The 19,788-nt window shown below is 44.0% G+C and overlaps 1 protein-coding gene across 1 annotated transcript in view; it reads left to right on the top strand.

The window, feature by feature from the left end:
- The first annotated feature begins 1,307 nt into the window (after positions 1 to 1,307).
- NT5C2 (5'-nucleotidase, cytosolic II) overlaps positions 1,308 to 19,788 on the top strand; it is a 59,906-nt gene continuing 41,425 nt past the window's right edge. The window contains exon 1 of the mRNA XM_075257523.1: positions 1,308 to 1,350. The gene's annotated coding sequence lies outside the window, so the exon portion shown is untranslated. The remainder of the gene's footprint in view (positions 1,351 to 19,788) is intronic.

The following is a 19,788-nucleotide window of genomic DNA, read 5'->3' as shown; positions in this document are numbered from 1 at the left end:
ACCAACGGAGCTGCAGTACCAGACCGTGCTGGGAGGCCATGCAGCATCGTGGATAGGTGATATTAGGTATCCGAAAAATGGAAGTCCAATCCGCTAAAAGGTGGTTACCCACATAAACCTGCAGACCCCATCAACTATAATGGGGTGTGCCGGTTTCTACTCAAATGCGGAGAGAAAAGTCCTGCTTGCAAGAAGAATGGGGGAAGGAATCCGAGAATAGAAGCCCAGTGCAGGTGTGAACCTAACCTTACTATGTTTTTGTTGTTGTTGGTTTTTTTTTCAGCTCCCCCGGCCTAATTAAGGGAGGGTTCACACGATGTAACGTGCTGCGTGATGCGCCGCAAAATCACGGCCGCAAAATAGCGCGGCGCATACGATCCCTGCTCCCATTGAAATCAATGGGAGCGTGTACGGCCCGCAAAAGCTCCCACGGCGTAGATTTTGCGGCGCATCACGCGGCACGTTACACCGTGTGAACCCTCCCTAAAACATAAAATTTTAGCCTGGACAATCCCTTTTAGTGCTCCCTGCTGCTCTAGTTAAGGTTGAGTTCATGCAGCGTTTTTTGGACTGGAGTTTGATGTGGAATCTGCCTCAAAAATGCCTCCCATTGACTTCAGTCGGATCCATTCACTTCTTTTTTCCGCTAGTGGTTTTTTGGCACTCACGGAAAAAAGAAGCGAGCTGCCCTATCTTGAGGCAGATTCCGCAGCTTAATCCGCCGCAGTGTCCGGGGTACGAGACTCCCTCCCGACTAGGCCCGTTCATTTGGGCTGCACCGCCATCCAGTTGTGGTTAGCCACAGGAGGTGTTTTTCGGAGGCAGACTCTGAGGCGGCTTCCCGCAGCAAAATCCGGTCCAAAAAACTCAATGTGAACTCAGCCTTAAGCCTATGACACAACGGTGTATTATATACTTTTCTATGACAGTCCGATAATCTGGAATATTCGATAATCTGACACTGATCTGGTCCCATTGATATTAGAATTATTATGAATTATTATTATTATTATGAATTTTGCTGTTTTCCTTGACGTGCTGATGTTTCCCTGCTTGCAATGCCCTGTTATATCACTATGTATATGGGGTATTATATAACGTGCACTGTGCACTGTATTCCGTGTTTTACTTGAGTTTGGAGAGTTTCTTACACGCAGCCTGCACTGCTGAGGAGGGGGCGGCTCTGGGGTTCGCGGCATTGACGTGTCACTGTGACGTCCCTGTAGAAAGTATTTGCTCTCTGCGCTTTGATCGGAGTTGGAACTTTGCCTCCGGTCCCTGAGCACAGACTTTCACGCATGCGCACCTTTCTTCTGGTTTCTGTTCGCTGTTTCTCGACAGGAAAGGAAGGTGAGTGACGGGACCGGGACTGTCAGTGAGCGGGGACCGGGCTGGGGGTGCCGGGAGGTGCCGGGGGTGCATAGGCTCTGAGCTGTAGCAGTTACCGGCTGGGGGAGACGAGTCCTGTACTTGGAGAGTCGGGATATGATACATCTGGACTGCAGACAGCACATACCAAACTGCAGCCTCTGCTTATACAATGGATGGAAGCCAGGGGCTGCAAGTACAGGCAGAGCCGATCACCGAGACGTGTAGTAGATGTGTACCGAGCACATTAGGTGTCCGCACCAGCAAACACACGGATACAGCTGTCCATCCACGTACAAAATACATATATACAGTATACAGGGGGGTACGCAGACCTGGGCATTAGTACAGTATATAGATTACAGTATACAGGGGGGTACTCAGACCTGGGCATTAGTACAGTATATAGATTACAGTATACAGGGGGGTACTCAGACCTGGGCATTAGTACAGTATATAGATTACAGTATACAGGGGTCTACTCAGACCTGGGCATTAGTACAGTATATAGATGTAGTCAGAGCTGGGCACAAGTATATAGATGTAGTCAGGGCTGTGTATCAGTATATAGATGTAGTCAGAGCTGGGCAACAGTATATAGATATGTAGGCTCAGAGGTGGGCACTAGTATATAGATGGGTGGGCTCAGATCTGGACACCAGTACATAGATATATGGGCTCAGATCTGGGCACCAGTACATAGATATATGAGCTCAGAGCTGGGCACCAGTACATAGATATATGGGCTCAGATCTGGGCACCAGTACATAGATATATGGGCTCAGGGCTGGGCACCAGTACAAAGATATATGGGCTCAGGGCTGGGCACCAGTACATAGATATATGGGCTCAGATCTGGGCACCAGTACATAGATATATGGGCTCAGGGCTGGGCACCAGTACAAAGATATATGGGCTCAGGGCTGGGCACCAGTACATAGATATATGGGCTTAGAGCTGGGCACCAGTACATAGATATATGGGCTCAGAGCTGGGCACCAGTACAAAGATATCTGGGCTCAGATCTGGGCACCAGTACATAGATATATGGGCTCAGGGCTGGGCACCAGTACATAGATATATGGGCTCAGATCTGGGCACCAGTACATTGATATATGGGCTCAGATAGGGGCACCAGTACATTGATATATGGGCTCAGGGCTGGGCACCAGTACATAGATATATGGGCTCAGATCTGGGCACCAGTACATTGATATATGGGCTCAGATAGGGGCACCAGTACATTGATATATGGGCTCAGGGCTGGGCACCAGTACATTGATATATGGGCTCAGGGCTGGGCACCAGTACATAGATATATGGGCTCAGATCTGGGCACCAGTACATAGATATATGAGCTCAGATCTGGGCACCAGTACATAGATATATGAGCTCAGAGCAGGGCACCAGTACATAGATATATGGGCTCAGAGCTGGGCACCAGTATATAGATATATGGGCTCAGAGTTTGGCACCAGTACATAGATATATGGGCTCAGAGTTTGTCACCAGTACATAGATATATGGGCTCAGAGCTGGGCACCAGTACATAGATATATGGGCTCAGATCTGGGTACCAGGACATGGATGGGTTCAGAGCTGGGCACCAGTATATAAATATATGGGCTCAGAGTTTGGCACCAGTACATAGATATATGGGCTCAGAGCTGAGCACCAGTATGTAGATATATATGGGCTCAGAGCTGAGCACCAGTATGTAGATATATATGGGCTCAGAGCTGGGCACCAGTATGTAGATATATATGGGCTCAGAGCTGGGCACCAGTATGTAGATATATATGGACTCAGAGCTGGGCACCAGTACATAGATATATATGGACTCAGAGCTGGGCACCAGTACATAGATATATATGGGCTCAGAGCTGGGCACCAGTACATAGATATATATGGGCTTAGAGCTGGGCACCAGTACATAGATATATGGGCTCAGAGCTGGGCACCAGTACATAGATATATGGGCTCAGAGCTGGGTACCAGGACATAACTATATGGATTCAGAGCTGGGCACCACTATATACCACTACCTTTCAAACGTTTTAGAACACCTCCAGTTTTCTATTTCTCTTTTACATTAATACATTTCTAGTAAACTAATAACGTAAAAAGATTCAAAAGTGAATTAAAAATATTAAAACCTGAAGACCTTAAAGGGGTTTACTCATTTTCTAATATTGATGGCCTATCCTATCTGAAGGTGGATAACCCCTTTAAGGACAGCATAGAAAGCAGATTTCAGATTTCTCAGTTTTGGATATTACATTCAATCCCTCTAATTCTATATAACTAGTGATGGAACAGACTCTTATTACACCCACTGGGGCAGGATTTGGACAGCTTCAGGACAGAGCACATTGCTCTCATAATGGCAAAAACAAGACAATTGTAACCCTTAGAAGTGTAGATTGTCAAGGCGCCAGTCAATACAGTTTCCTATACCATTAAAAGGCAATTGGAAACGGGAGGAAACTCTGACAGGAAGGTCTGAAGGCCAAAGACCTCTACAACATCAGGTGACAGGTTTACGAGAGTCTACAGTTTGCATGATGGGTTCTTCATAGCTCATCATCTTCAAAAATGCAGCAAAAAATAAAGAAGTTTCTATTTCAGCGGTGAAGAGAAGACTTCTATCTGCAGGTTTGACAGGTTGAGATAAATAAAATGACTTGCCTGGGCCAAGGAGAACCTCCAGAGGATTATGGAAGAAGAAGAAGGTCTTATTGACTGATAAATCAAAATGTGACATTTTTGCTACAACACACAACGTTTGTGTACGTCTTCTAGTGGGTGAAAGGATGGCTCCTCGGTGTGTGGCACCAAGTCTCAAACATGGAGGACGAGCGTGATGGTCTGGGGCTCTTTTGCTTGGTTTAGATTTTACATAGGGTGACAAAAAGGCCTATCACAGCATATTGATCCACTATGCAATACTCTTCATTGGTCAGGGGGCTCTTCTGACAGCAAGACATTGATCCAAAACTAACTTCTAGTTTATGTTAAAACTACGGAAGAAGCAATTGTAGAAAGAATGCCTGGACTGTGTAAGGATGTCATCTCGGCTACTGGGAAGGGTCAAACTTGGAAACAAAGTGAATCCATTATTCTTATTCATAGTAACTTGTTTATTTCTTCTCTGTCTTCATTTCAAAGTACATTTGAGATATTAAATTGTAAATATCAATAAAAATTGAGGTGTTCTAAAACTTTTGACTTGTAGTGTAGATGCAAGCAGACTGGAGAGTCCTCAGTATATACATGGATGTACGCAGAGCTGCGTGCCGCCAGTATATACATGGATGTACGCAGAGCTGCGTGCCGCCAGTATATACATGGATGTACGCAGAGCTGCGTGCCGCCAGTATATACATGGATGTACGCAGAGCTGCGTGCCGCCAGTATATACATGGATGTACGCAGAGCTGCGTGCCGCCAGTATATACATGGATGTACACAGAGCTGCGTGCCGCCAGTATATACATAGATGTATGCAGAGCTGCGTGCCAACCAGTATATACATGGATGTACACAGAGCTGCGTGCCGCCAGTATATACATGGATGTAAGCAAAGCTGGGTGCCAACCAGTATATAAATGGATATAAGCAAAGCTGGGTACCAACCAGTATATACATGGATGTAAGCAGAGCTGGATGACAACAGGTATATACATGGATGTACACAGAGCTGCGTGCCGCCAGTATATACATAGATGTATGCAGAGCTGCGTGCCAACCAGTATATACATGGATGTACACAGAGCTGCGTGCCGCCAGTATATACATGGATGTACACAGAGCTGCGTGCCGCCAGTATATACATGGATGTACACAGAGCTGCGTGCCGCCAGTATATACATGAATGTACACAGAGCTGCGTGCCGCCAGTATATACATGGATGTACACAGAGCTGCGTGCCGCCAGTATATACATAGATGTATGCAGAGCTGCGTGCCGCCAGTATATACATGGATGTACACAGAGCTGCGTGCCGCCAGTATATACATGGATGTACACAGAGCTGCGTGCCGCCAGTATATACATGGATGTACACAGAGCTGCGTGCCGCCAGTATATACATGGATGTAAGCAAAGCTGGGTACCAACCAGTATATACATGGATGTAAGCAGAGCTGCGTGGCACCAGTATATACATGGATATAAGCAGAGCTGGGTGACACCAGTTTCTACATAGATGTTTGTAGAGCTTGATGCTGGATGTATATACATATATGTACGCAGAGCTGGGCACTGCCAGGGTATACACGGATGTATACAGAGTTGGGATCTGCCAGTATATACATGGATGTGTGCAAAGCTGGGCGCTGCCATTATATAGATGGATGTATGCAGAGCTGGGTACTTCCAGTATATACATGGATGTGTGCAGAGCTGGGCGCTGCCAGTATATACATGGATGTGTGCAGAGCTGGGTCCTGCCAGTATATACATGGATATATGCAGAGCTGCATGCTGCCAGTATATAGATGGATGTATGCAGAGCTGCATGCTGCCAGTATATAGATGGATGTATGCAGAGCTGCATGCTGCCAGTATATACATGGATGTGTGCAGAGCTGGGTCCTGCCAGTATATACATGGATATATGCAGAGTTGTACATCGCCAGTATATACCTGGATATACAGAAATGGGCGCCAGTTTGCAGTACACCCCAGTATACAGGGAGATGTACACATAGCTGCTCACAGATTTGCACAATTTGATCACAAGTCTTCAGTAAGCATTAAGCAGAGCTTAGTGATATACATCAGGCGGTACTCTGTGTGGTACCATTTTGCACATGGGCACACCGCTGGGCACCAGTCTACAGAGCTATTCAGTGCTGGCCCTATTTTCAATGATATTTAAAAATTTTACATCAATAAGAAACCTACAGATGTGAATCTTTTGGCCACTTTCACATGATGTTGCTTTGGTCTGTAGTTTGTATTTATATTATATTGTATTTATTATCAAAACCAGGAGTGAAACCTAAAAACAGGAAATATATAATCGAAACATTTCTATCGAGTTATTTTTAAACCTCTCCTGCACTTTGGCTGCTTATGTATGGATGTAAAAATATCAACTAAATCTGCACTGTGTGAAAGGGGCCTGTGTAAAGTAAGAGCACCACATGCCGTGTCCTATGGTATTGCATTGTACATCTACTGAGCCAAAATAAAAAAGCTCCTGGGAATAGATTTAGTTTGGCACCTGGGCATAGACTTGCAAACACAGTCAACAATGAGTACACAGCGTTGGTTATGCCAGAGTAAGGATAGTATTAGCACAGAAATGTGTACTGGAGTATAGGCTAAGGGTGCATTCACACTGAGTAAACGCTAGCTTATTTTGTAGAGTAAAATTACACTTGTAAATTTTACTATCCCATTGACTTCAATGACATTTTACAGGCGTATTTTTACAGGCGTATTTTTTACAGGCGTATTTTTTACTGGCGTATTTTTACACTTGTAAAAAAATATCATTGAAGTCAATGGGATAGCAAAATTTACAAGTGTAATTTTACTCTACAAAATAAGCTAGCGTTTACTCAGTGTGAATGCACCCTAAGGCTTGGTTCACACTAGTGCTTGTATTCCGTCCAGGGTAATACACCGCTGCAGATTTATTACGCTTAGCACCCTAGTTTTCTGTCTCACAATATATAAAAATTTGCAATTTTTTTTTCACTAAAAAATTGCAACTTTTTTTTAATTTTGAGCTTTCTTTACCACGGTCTTATAAAAGAGAACATAGCGAGGACATGCATGAGGTCGGAGCATTGGCCCCACAATGTTTTATTTCATTTTGCACCAGAAATCTGGCGTAAATAATGCTGGAGATTTACACTGGCTACAAGCTGGCGTAGATTTTCCTCCAGTGGAGGGTGCAGTAGTGTCACCTTATCACATATGAGCTAGAACATATATGTATATGTAAAATATATACCGAATATTTATTAAAATCTATAAAAATCCTCCATTATAGGCGCTACATGTTTGGACCAGGAATATACATGTGTGTACTTGCACACCAGCTTGGAAATGTCTACGGATGTGTACAAAAAACATGTTAAAACCGAGTGGTGAGCAAACACCCCATGTGTTTACCTCCTCCAAGGCTTCTGCATTCAGGTTTTTCATGTTAAGGGGATTGCCCATTAAATAAACACTTTAGAAACCCAGTCAACAATCGTAACCCATGTGTATGACGGATGACATCATTTTGGATGCTAAGCTGGAAAATGATCATTTTAACTCAAATCTGTTCCTGTTTTCTCGAAAGTTGACTGACAACCTACCATTATTGCTCCTGCTGATTGTACAACCCAGCTTTCTCAGACTCCTGAATGGCAAAATAACTGGTCCAAGAGAAAAATGATCGCTTGATATTGTAGATCTGGGGCTAAGATCACAAGTTGATGTTGGTTGTGTGAAATGAGATTGGTATGGTTGCAGAGATACAGCTGCAGATATTCAGTTCTCCTGGTATTTTACACAACTGCCTTGACTATCATTAAGTGAACGTGGCAGCATGACCTGTGACCTGAAAGGGAAACTGTCGGTAGATTTTGGGAAGCTAAACCATCAGCATGTCGTTATGCACTGGGGGTTTACTTTCCCCGGCCTATGCCAAGTTTGTCCACCCTGGTGATGTTTAATTTAAACCTTTTATACTATGGGCATGTTCACTTTACTGCGCCTGTACTGTACTTAGAGTGCAAAAGCAGTGAGCCAGGGTGTACAAAAATGGCAAAATATATATATGTGCCTGGAACACCCTGTCGGAGGTATTAAAGGGATTATCTTTAGGATAGGTCGTCAATATTAGATCTGCAGGGATCCTGGGTGCCACTAATTCAGGTCAGCATGGCTCTCGGTAATGTTTACATGCCGGGAGTCGCGCTGTTTGCTCGCCATACAAAACGTAACAGCGGCTTTAGGCACTACAGTACTGTCACATATAGTCTAACGGGGCAGTACCTAAAGTCGCCACTACACTTCGTGTGGCGCAACAGGATGGCTCTCAGCATGTAAACATTACCAGGAGCCACGCTGTCCCGAAATGTTGACCTGTGTGGGTACCGAACAGGTATAGGTCGCCAATATTAGAAAGTGGATCAGCGGGTTCCATAGGAGGGTATGGAATGCTAAGCTATCAGTATATAAAGACTGCTGGTGGTTTACTGTCCCCAAACCTGCTGACTGTTTCCTATTAATGTTGCATGGTCTAAAGTCATTGTGTAGTCCTTGCTTCCCATGCACAAGAAAATCACAGCGACTGATCTGAGACAGTGATATAGGAGAGGGCACACTTGCCATTCAGGTCCAGTAGAAAGCTGAGTCAACCCCCCGTTAGAGGTCTGTTGGCAGCCACACGTTGCATTTATCGGTTATAAATAAGTAAAAGCTAAGTATAACTCTGTAAGTATAACGTCTCCTCCGTATTAGAGGTGATTTCGTGTTCTAGATGGTGCCCTTTATTGAAGGAGACAGTAATGGCCATCTGAGTCCCTGTAACCCGCAGTGCCTGTGATAGTGTTACACAGATGTTGACGTGTTGGAAGCCTCATTGTGCTGATGTCCATGTCCTGACATTATTGGCTTTCAGCTTGTTCCTTACAGCTAATTGTACTTGGTTCTGCTTTTCTCATTTTACAGCCATTATGACTGCTGACTCCCCTGTTGTGTTTAAGTAAGGACCGCAGAGCTGTAGCCCCCCGCCGAGAATAACAAGCGTCACGCAGATGACAGCGGTGCTAGTCATTCCTAGTCCGGCACAATTTTGGGTTGTCTGCTTTCCCAGACCTCACATATGACAGAAGGTGGGGAGGTCTAATGTTCCTGCTGTGGCCAGCTGATAACTGCGAGCAATTACATTCATACATCAGTGTAATGAAATGGTGATCGCTATCTCCGTTTGCATTCAGTTCATTCCCATATCGGGAGCTTCTGCTGCTTAGTAGTTATTTTTTGTCAGACCTGTTTGGATAAAATATGTATATATCATGGAAGTGCATTATTAGACATATTGTCGTGGTTTTCTTCCCTTTTCCTGCTGGACCAGATCGGCTGACTCTTCTCTTCATATTTTGCCACCCAAGCATCATAGCGTCCTTACTTTTACACTACCCCCTTTGATATCCACAAGACCCTCTTCCCCCTCAATGGGCCCCACTTGCCCACCAGGGCCTAACACCACCCCTGCCCTCCGTTATCATTATCACTATTATGTATTCTGCTAAGCGGCAGATGAAGTTTTGGAACGGCAATGAGTAGCCTTACTTATACGGCTTATTTGGCATGGGGGAACAAGTATATGCCCGCTCTATGATGCCCATATGCCCAACTAGGTCACATAGAGTTTTTGAGAAAAGCTCATTGGCATAACTAGAATGTATAGTCCTCATCTCAAAGTCAGCGGGTTCCCTCTGGGTTACTCATGGTGAGCCAATAAGGTGAAGAGAACCTTCCCAGTGAGAAGGTGCAATAATCGGACGCTTAGCAGGCCCCCTCAGTGTCTGGGCCCCATAGGGGAGATTATGACCACAAGACCCAGACCCCGGGGCATAGTGTTGTGATCTACAAGGTCTTGGAAAGTGTATGGCAATTGTAAGATAATGGAACCCCTTCAGCAATAGGTTTAGGATGTCTCGCACTATAATAGGATCCATGTAAAAGAAACGTCTTAGCTGCACCCAGCAGAGGAATCTTGTTTTTGTGCACAGTAGTATCTGACTGTCCGTATTCTAGGAACCATTGACTTTCTTCTTGTAACACCCGGAGGTGCGGCTAGTATCTGTAAGGTAATATTGACTTGGGAAATGAATCTGACCTCATGACACTAAATATTAGCTGTGCCTCACCAGCACCTGGACAAGTCCACTCACGTACTATATGTTTTATAGTGTACAGATAAGATTTGCAGGTGTAGTTATGGCACCCAACTTGGGAAGCTTTGTACGCTCGCTCTATAGGAACAGACCAATCCAACCTCCGAACATAGGAGACCCCAAGTAAGGAGAACTTGTGATGAAAACCAAAGGGTTCGTGACCTATGTGGTAATCTGAGTCCTACAAACCACCACATCTTCCCCTTGAACTCTATAAAGCCAGCTACAAACAGGGGATGTGCGATCCCTGTCCTACAGATAGTTGAATGGGTAGACGTCCACTGTTCCCTATGGCTAGGCCATTACTGCTTAAAATGGGAATAACCCGTGAACAGTTGGAGTAACGTTGTTGTAAGGCTTCAGCCATAATGTAGTATATTACATAAGAGAAATCACATTTCATATCATGTTACTTAGTGATAAGATAGAGATAGACTTATATAGAGAGTCACATCTAATATTTCAGGCCTGGTCAAATTTTTTAAAAGAAAACTGGAGAGGAGGTCCCGGCTCTCTTTTACGAGGGTCATAGAAAGTAGAAAGAAACCTCTTTGGTTGGTGTATGCAGTCCGCCATTTTTGTTTGTGTAATTTTTGGAGAAGAATTATCCAAAGGGCTATCCAAGAATCGATAACCTTTCTTAGGATAGGCCACCAATATTAGATCGGTATGGGGCCAACTTATACCCCCACTGATGGCGTAACGGCCACTGTACGGGATCAGCCTATAGGCTCCATATAGACATATGGCCATGACTCGCTGTGTTGCATTCAACTCCATCACCAATGTAACTGTATAGAATTGCATTGGAACCCAATGGATGCTGTGGCTGTGACTTGTAGTTGCAATAAAATCCAGCAGTGCTTATATTTTTGTGACTATAAGTCACAGCTAGAGAACCTCCTGGGTTATAATGCGACTCCATTCTCTTACATTGCTCAGGGAGTCACAGCGATCTTTGGTCTTGTGGCTGGAGATGTGGCCAAAGTCAGCCTGGGTTCACATCTGAGCCGGAGACTGCAGAAGGAATCGCCGAAAATTGGTAGAGAGAAATGTCTTGGATGAGGGACTTTTTTCATTTTTAAAACAGTGGATACCCAGTGGACCCCATTATAGTCAATGATGTCCATGGGTAACCGCTGTTTTAGTGGTCCAGCTCTCCATTGTTCTGGTTCCCCAGCAGACTCAAATGAGAGGGAGTGTAGCGCGAGTGGGGACCAGGCATCACCATGTAGCCCAGATTTTTTTATCTCCATTGAGCAGACTCGTTTTGACACAGAAAACGTTTCGTCCATGATGTCATAATCCACATGGACAGAAAAGCTAAGTACTTCCAAATGAACGTCAGATTCAAATGTATATACTCTGTCGTCTCCCAGAGGCCTGGAATAGGGGAGTGAAAATAACAGTGGCCATATTCTCCTCTCCTGGACTTCCAACAGTCTCCTGGCGTTGTTTTCTGCCCGCTGGATGACATCTGCGCCCCCCGGGGTCACCGCCAAAGCCTGTGATTGGACCTCAGTGGTCAGATGGGGTGCGATGACTTCATGATGCTATGTCAAAGCCTGGCATATTACCATACAAAGTAGCACCATGTTCGCATTGTTTTTTCCAGCCTTTTTAACTTGATCCCTGTCTGTGTAGACACAAGTAATAAAAATGAATATTATATATCAGTCATTGATCACCATGGAAAGTCCCAGAGTCTCCCAAATCCCACTCGGTGTATCCAGAAATCTGAGTGCAATAGATAGCAGTTGGCAGACGATTATTTTTATTATTTTTTTTCTCCTCTGTAGCAATGCCAGGGTATAGGCGTATAACAAATCTAGCAGCAGGGCAGCCATTGAGCTTCCTTTTGACTTTTACTTTGACCTGTGATCCTGAATGATGTAATTCAGCTATTCATGAATTCTTTATTTTTTTGCACATAAATGCAGATTTTTGCATTAACCTTTAACCATATCTTCCCTGGGTAAATATGCAAACCTCCCCCAAAGTCATTACACTTGTAAGAGGTGCAGGAAGAGATTTGTTATCATAAGGGATATGCCTTTAGCGGTCATGTTTCTTATGCCTGGGCTAATATTTGACCACACTGCAGGGCGAGAATATGTCATGGAGCGGATAGAAGGGATTTAAGAATGGTGTTAGTATGCCTTAGCATACTTCTTGTGTAGATCGGGACCATATTACCGTATTATGGAGTGTCTGCCTAGTCTCACACGTCCATATGTTGGGTCTGTAGCAGACTGTGTGTATTATTAGTGTTGGCTTACTATATGCACTATATAGTATACACCATGCGGTCTAGTTTCACACAATAATGACACATCCGTATTTTTGTCTGGGTTCACACGGCAGCTGGATTTCCGTATTGTGCTTTACCTGTACTTGTCATAGATCACCTGTGCAAAGTATTGATAGCAAACACTACCACCCCTCTCCTGGTCCATATAAATGTGCCTACTACATTTTGTGCTGGATTTGTGTCCCCCTCTTGGCATCTTGAGGCATTACTAATATGGAATATATTTATTTCTTATTTCTATTAGGTTCATATGCAATCCAAAAACAAAAGTGTATGTAATTGAGGTATATGGCGGCATAGTAGGGCCATAGTGGGACCATGTATGACGCAGGGCAGGTTTACTTATAGAGGCGGATTCTTCAAAGCCTGTGTATTATGTGTATTATACCTTTGCCTTGATCCCTGTGATGGCGGAGGATTTGCCTAGTCATGAATGTGGCTCATCCTTAATCTTTCTGTGGCTTATGCTGGATGATACATTTGGTTTATCATCTGATACTTTTCCAACACCCTAGTGGTTTTTACTGTCAGCATAAACAAGTCCGCATTGCATCAATATGTCATTTGCAATCACAGATCCACAAAAATACTTATATGATCCCCTTACACTTGTGTGTATGAATCTGTGCTGCACATGTGGACAGGAATAGGACCCGCACCATATTTTGCGGAAGGTTTTTACGGCCCGGACACTAATAAGTAAAAACTATGGACATGTGTATGGGACCATAGAGGTTAAAGAGGACTCTTCACGAATGCATCGATGTGCGGTATGATATACGGATAGAAAGTCAACTGTGTGCTGAATTCAGTACACTGTTTCTTTTCCTGGGATGAGACCCCAGTGCTGGAGATATTGGTGCCACTAATTTCCACACCGGTATCTCCTCCCTGTCACAAGGGTGGGCCTTACAACTCAGTGTCATCAATGGCTGGTATGGATCGCCCCCCTGACAGTCCAAGTCTATGGAAGAATACTGCCGGGGGTTGCTATCCTCACAGCCCAACACCAGGGCTCATACTGAGAAATCTGACAGCGCTGAATTCAGCGCATTGTTGTCTTTCTAGCGCTATATGATGCTGCACATCGGTGAAGACGTGGAGGGTCCTCTATAATGGGTCCGCAAATATGTCCAGTGTACTGAAAACGGCTACGGTCGTATGCATGGGGCTTCTTTTTACCACTTATAGATTGGCCTAGTTTGCACAAAACAATTTTGTCAAAATTTTAGTGCATGCTGCAGCAGCCGCCTTTCTGTCATTCCCTTTTTTTGTGCAAGGTACAGTAGAAATTTCATTATTATTTTTGTGCATTTGCTAAAACCTAATTCGCCAGAAATTTTTCCCATCTTATGGTAAGAGCTAAGCACTAGCACGTTAGAAAATCTGCCTTCTATATGAGGCTGTATACGTCACAGATCCTTCTGTCGCCTTGTCAATCTGTTAACAGGCCATTTGATAAAGCATATGTAGGGGGCATAGGTTACCGGCTGTACTAAACTGTCCCCGGCTGCATCATGACACAGATTAGTCAGCAGGAACATGCATTATAGCAGGGTAACGTGGGACTGCTTAAGGCAATGCTCGTATGTATGTATGTATGTATGAATGTATAGGTTCAGCAGAGGTTATCCTTCACTTTAAAACTTGTTTTTCCAGTGCACCAGCTGTCAAAAAACTTCAGTCAGCTGTAAACCCAGGGAAAATGTGGCGGCTCTTTGGTTAATGCTGTGTCGGGTATACGGTTGCAAAGCTTTGTTTGTTCTGCCCCCACATATAAGTCCATAGCCAGGGCATTATCTCTCCCTGACAGGAAAGGGGCGGGGGTATTAAATGCCACTTTAGATCAATAGACATCCTTCATTTATCACTTTCCAGGACTTTGTTCCTTCTATCTCAGTGATGTCAGAAGAATTACTAAGCAGGTTATCCTGGAGATTAGTGTAGTACCGTATGTAAGTGGTACGGGAATGAGCTGCTCTTATCTCCTATAGGTGAGAAATTATACCTATATATCCCTTTACACGGCTGTTCTTAAGATTAAGTTCCTAGTGCCTGAGGGTACGTGCCACGGCCAACTGTTCCCCTACACAGGATAAAGTTCCACATATACCATCCTTACTTTATAGGAGCAATGAGGATCTGTGGGTGTCGCTGTATTACATGTGGGAACTACTGAGGGGCCATTGTATTACATGTGGGGGCTACTGAGGGGCCATTGTATTATATGTGGGAACTACTGAGGGGCCATTGTATTACATGTGGGGGCTACTGAGGGGCCATTGTATTACATGTGGGAACTACTGAGGGGCCATTGTATTACATGTGGGGGCTACTGAGGGGCCATTGTATTACATGTGGGAACTACTGAGGGGCCATTGTATTACATGTGGGGACTACTGAGGGAGCCATTATATTACATGTGGGCACCCATTGTATTACATGTGGGAACTACAGTGGGGCCATTGTATTACATGTGGGTGTTACTGAGGGGCCATTGTATTACATGTGGGAACTACTGAGGGGCCATTGTATTACATGTGGGGGCTACTGAGGGGCCATTGTATTACATGTGGGAACTACTGAGGGGCCATTGTATTACATGTGGGTGTTACTGAGGGGCCATTGTATTACATGTGGGAACTACTGAGGGGCCATTGTATTACATGTGGGGACTACTGAGGGAGCCATTATATTACATGTGGGCACCCATTGTATTACATGTGGGGACTACTGAGGGAGCCATTGTATTACATGTGGGTGTTACTGAGGGGCCATTGTATTACATGTGGGTGTTACTGAGGGGCCATTGTATTACATGTGGGGACTACTGAGGAGGCCATTATATTACATGTGGGCACCCATTGTATTACATGTGGGGACTACTGAGGAGGCCATTATATTACATGTGGGCACCCATTGTATTACATGTGGGAACTACTGAGGGGCCATTGTATTACATGTGGGTGTTACTGAGGGGCCATTGTATTACATGTGGGTGTTACTGAGGGGCCATTGTATTACATGTGGGTGTTACTGAGGGCCCATTGTATTACATGTGGGGACTACTGTGGGAGCCATTGTATTACATATTGGGGCTACTGAGGGGGCCATTATATTACATGTGGGCACCCATTGAATTACATGTGGGTGTTACTGAGGGGCCATTGTATTACATATGGGCACTACTGAGGGAGCCATTGTATAACATGTGGGTGTTACTGAGGGGACATTGTATTACATATTGGGGCTACTTAGGGGCCATTGTATTACACGTGGGGACTACTGAGGGGGCCATTATATTACACTAGCTGGTACCCGCGACTTCGTCTGCGGGGATTGTAGAAGTGGGTATATACAGGCGCGGGTAAGGTTTTCGTACTGTGTATAAGGTATGGGATATGAAATGTAATTTTGTATCTTGTTTTTGCTGTAATTCAGAGAATACGTGAGACTTTTGTGTTGAAGTTAATTTGTATTTGAGCTGCTATACGGTGTTGTGAGAAACTTTACATAATGACTTTGGGACAGAGGTATTTTTCCCGCCGATGGCATTTTTTGATTTTCGTTTTTGACTCTCCTCCTTCTAAACCCCATAACTTTTTTATTTCTCCGCTCCCAGAGCCATATGAGGTCTTAATTGTTCTGGGACAAATTTTTCTTCATGATGCCACCATTATTTATTCTATATAATGTACTGGGAAACAGGGGAAAAATGCAGAATGGGATGGATTTGAAGAAAAAAATGCATTTCTGCGACTTTCTTACAGGCTTTGGTTTTACGGCGTTCACTGTGCAACCAAAATGACATGTCCCCTGTATTCTGTGTTTCGTTATGATTCCGGGGATACTAAATTTATATGGTTTTATTTACATTTTGACCCCTTAAAAAAATCCCAAACTATGTTAAAAAAATTTTTTTTTTGAAAAGTCGCCATATTCCGACAGCCGTAACTTTTTTATACGTCCGTGTACGGGGATGTGTATGGCGTCTTTTTTTGCGGGACTGGGTGTACTTTGTAGTTCTACCATTTTCGGGAAATGTTATTGCTTTGATCACTTTTTATTCAAATTTTTATCAGAATCAAAACAGTGAAAAAACGGCGGTTTTGCACTTTTGACCATTTTTCCCGCTACGGCGTTTACCGAACAGGAAAAATATTTGTATAGCTTTGTAGAGCCGGCGATTTTGGACGCGGGGATACCTAACATGTAGGTGTTTTACAGTTTTTAACTACTTTTATATGTGTTCTAGGGAAAGGGGGGTGATTTGAATTTTTAATCCTTTTTATTTGTTTTTATATTTTTTTTTACTTTTTTTTACACTTTTTTATTGCATTTATTAGACCTCCTAGTGGTATTGACATGGGTGGGCGGTGTCGCGGATTGTCAGAGCGGTGGGGGTCGGCAAACATGGCTGCTCCGGAGCGTTATAAAGCGCCTCCTGGAGTATCGTTAAGGTGAGGGGCAAAGTGGTAAAGTATATGTATATGAGATTGTGTGGGGTTAGGGGCGAGGCTGTAGAGGGCAATAGGAATTTTGGGGCTTGCTATGGTCCAAAGTGTGTGAGATTGCAGAAATGGTGGTGTGAGTTTGGGTTTTGTGGGGTTCCTGGCACAAACGTATGTGCGCTATTGTGACGAAAAGTAGCCTATTGCGCAATCGGGTGTATTAACTATATTTGTGGAAACTTTCAGCCAAATCGGTGGAGAGGTTTTTCCGTGATTGAGGAACAAACATCCGAACATCCAAACTCACAAACCCACAAACTTTCACATTTATAATATTAATAGGATGTGGGCACCCATTGTATTACATGTGGGTGTTACTGAGGAGCCATTGTATTATATGTGGGCACCCATTGTATTACTTGTGGGTGCTACTGAGAGTGCCATTGTATTACATGTGGGGGCTACAGAGGTGGCCATTGTATTACATGTGGGGGCTACTGAGGAGCCATTGTATTACATGTGGGGGCTACTGAAGGCCGGGGGACCCCATTTACTACAATGGGGTCTGTTGGGTGTCCTTTATTTTTCACAGATGTTGCTGGATGAATAAATCAGCCTTTCAGGTTTTGTCCAGCATTTCTGATGGACTCTGCAGCGGAGGTTTCGAGCATAGACTTTGGCTACATGACTGCAATCCATTTTTTGTTGTAATTGGTAGCACACTGACTTATTTACTATGGGCCCGTACACATGACCCTGTCTTTCACGTGAGCCTGGACGTAAAACGTGGTCTGTTTTGCAGTCTGGCCTAGTGCATTGAAGCGTATAGGTCTTTGGAGACTGTAGACCGCACAGGGATATTATCCGTTCCTTTCTTCCCAGACCTTTACAGGTCATACCCTGTTCCTATCGGATCCAACCTATAGGAAACCCTTGCATGGTTTTACATGTCCTGCACAAGTGCCATTTGCATTTCTTACGTGTCTAAAATGAGATGTTTCTAATAATATTCTATTAGGGAAATGCCATTTATGTGCAGCCTTTGCAGAGAATCTATCACTTATATCAGCATGAAGTAGTGACTGGCCTGCTGAGCTAAAGAATATAATCACGACGTGTAAAGATTTTATAGCTTCAGTAAAATTACATTTTAATAGTTGGCGTATTTGTGAGCCTAGAGTCTGCTGTATTCATGAGCCACGGCCCCCTCAAATAACTAGTCACTTATTGCCAGCTTCCCATGTTCTTAACTCACCTTTCCTTACATATGTAAAGAACTTCAAATTTGACGTAAGTCTGCAATATCTTCTTTTACAGGGGTTTTCAGTGGCTTGTATACCTATCTACCTTGTCTGACACCTTGGACCCCCACAGATCAGCTGGTTGAATGCTGCATTCTCTTGCCACTGCTTAAAGTGGTTGTGCCATTAAAGGGATACTCTATTTATTGGCCTTCCTTATGATGGACCATAAACACCTGATCATTGGGTAACCGAGCAGCACAGCCCTATTGCATATATTGCCATTTTACCTTGACATCTTGCTTGTCCGCCATCATTTTGTTTTTTTAGGGTTTTTTTTCTTTGCAACAGTTCCCTCCTGTGGTGGTGCAGGGGTCACGGTCACATTGAATAATGCAGACTAGCGGGCCACGGCTCAGTATTAGCGACACCGGTGACCTTCCTATCCTCCTGTAATAGATACCTGATAATTAGACTTGGCAACCGCAAATGTCAAATCATTTCTACTAATGAAATTTCAAGCAAGGACAGAAACGGCCAAGGAAGAGCAACCACAACGTGGATCCCTGTCAGTAAATGTCTAATGTAATTCCTCCTGTCAGTCAAGGAACATGCTCACTTTTGTGTCGGGAATGTAGATGATCTGTTATCATGGGACAGTGTGATCGTCACTTGTCATAGGGATAGGACAGGCCACGTTGTGGGAACCTCCCAGTCACGGCTATGTCATTCAGTTACTATTGTTGTCTTGGTGAAAGAATAGTCTTACCTGTTTTAAAGGTAAAGTGATTCATAGAACGTGGGCCAAGTCCTAGAACATATGGTTCAATCTGCAGTGTGTGAGCCAAGCCTTATATGTTTCTTATTCTTACATCCATTTCCAGTATAAATGCCCACCAAAAGAAAAAAAAAAAATCAAAAACTGCACTGACATAGTCGGAACGCAGCTCTGTACCTTATACATTAATTTAGGCCTCATGCACACAGTATCCATACTTGTTAGGCCTAACAGTGTCCACACTTGTAACCCCCCAGTCTATATGTCCCACAGGGGTAGTGGGTTGCTGCATTCTAGACCTATTGACAACCCAACATGCATTAGATGAAAAGCCTATGGATTTCAGGAAGTGTATCTAATATCTAAAATGTCCCTGCGCTGCCGGTGACTTAAGGACACCCGTAGCGATGGGCATTTCGGGTTATTTGCGTCCAGCAGATAGCCGCAGCAATAATCAGATCTGCAGTTTGTGGGATGCAGAGTAACACAAAAGCTCTTAAACCTTACACAAAGCTCCTGCCACAACATCAAGTCATTTTCAGAGGCTTAAGCTTATAACATTGGAGCCGCTCCAGTATCTATCTGTGATTTTACATTGTGGAGAAAAGACGACATTCCAAGGCTCAGGACTTAATCTACAAGGGATTGTGCATTTTAGTTCATTACATGTTCTAGTGCTGCTGTAGAAAGCGTAGTTTTGTTATCCTGCGTTGTCAGTGTAGCTGT

The sequence above is a fragment of the Leptodactylus fuscus genome, chromosome 10, assembly GCF_031893055.1.
Source record: "Leptodactylus fuscus isolate aLepFus1 chromosome 10, aLepFus1.hap2, whole genome shotgun sequence".
In the NCBI taxonomy this organism is placed as follows: Eukaryota; Metazoa; Chordata; class Amphibia; order Anura; family Leptodactylidae; genus Leptodactylus; species Leptodactylus fuscus.
This window is presented reverse-complemented; position numbering and strand designations above follow the sequence as displayed.